The following is a 1,136-nucleotide window of genomic DNA, read 5'->3' as shown; positions in this document are numbered from 1 at the left end:
CTAAATCCTTCTTCAGATCCTCCAGTCCTAAGCGAGCATAATCAGAGAGAAGGGTTTTGTGATTCTCTCCTTCACCATTTTTATTTCCATCTCTATTCGGAGATTGGCTTTGGAGAAACTCATCACACAAAGATAGACCTTCCACAAGTTGCTGTGAACTTAACAGAAATTGCGATTCATTTTCCCACCATTGTGTCATCAACAGCCTCATCACCATTCTTCTCTTCCACTTGATCATCATGGTTCTCTGTAGTGTTGTGATCTGGACTATTGGGTTGTTTGGACAGAGTTTGCATTTCCTCTTCCATATTCCACTGGTCAAGGTGCTGAAACACAGAACAAATTTTGGAATTGAAAGACGAATATACCCATGTATCCCACCAAAGTAAACCCCCCAAAAGATAATAATCACAGGAAAAAAAATACAAAATTTTCCTGCACTCTAGGAACAAAAGATTTTTCTCTCGTCTCGATATTGGAGAATCTCCTTTCAGTACGCGGAGGTTCAGGAGTCACAGACTTGGGAGTGACAGGATCAACTTTAACAACAATCACATCAATGCTTTTAGGAACAGCTTCTTCACTTTTCTCACTTCGTTTATCTTGTTGCTGCTGATATTACACTTTCGAGATTACGTATTCTCCCTCCTTTTCATCTTCCCCCGTACCCAAGTGATACTGGTGCATTACCCAATTAGCTTCTCTGACTTTCCACTTCTAACTGGGTTGACGTACAGAATCATAAATTTCTTACATCCTTGATGAACACCATCCAGATAGACCGGTTTAGTCCTACCAGTCTCATGCAACGAAAGTCTCCTATATTAACATCATGTATCTTTCGACACTTTCGAGTTCCAGTATTATAAGCTTTGATTGCTCTGTGAAAGAAGTGTGATACACTTCCATCCTGCTTCACACCTGAAAATAACTTTTATTGTTTAAAACTAAAAACAACTTAAAATGAGAGGGAACTATAGAATTCAAACTGATGTAGCGGAAGATTATAGGGAAGACGAACAATCACAAAATGAGAAAACTCTCAAGGAAAATTTTTATTGAATTCAAGAACTGTCGCCTCAAAGGGCTTACAACGCCTTAAATAGAAAAAAACCTAGCAAAATTCGGAAAATAGA

The 1,136-nt window shown here is 38.6% G+C and overlaps 1 pseudogene; it reads right to left on the bottom strand.

Annotated features, from left to right (window-relative positions):
• Positions 1-4: 4 nt before the first annotated feature.
• LOC111389133 overlaps positions 5-1,136 on the bottom strand; it is an 11,684-nt pseudogene continuing 10,552 nt past the window's right edge.

The sequence above is a fragment of the Olea europaea genome, unplaced genomic scaffold (genome assembly GCF_002742605.1).
Source record: "Olea europaea var. sylvestris unplaced genomic scaffold, O_europaea_v1 scaffold5657, whole genome shotgun sequence".
Classification (NCBI taxonomy): domain Eukaryota; kingdom Viridiplantae; phylum Streptophyta; class Magnoliopsida; order Lamiales; family Oleaceae; genus Olea; species Olea europaea.
The sequence above is the reverse complement of the archived record's forward strand: the minus strand, read 5'-3'. Positions and strand labels throughout refer to the sequence as shown.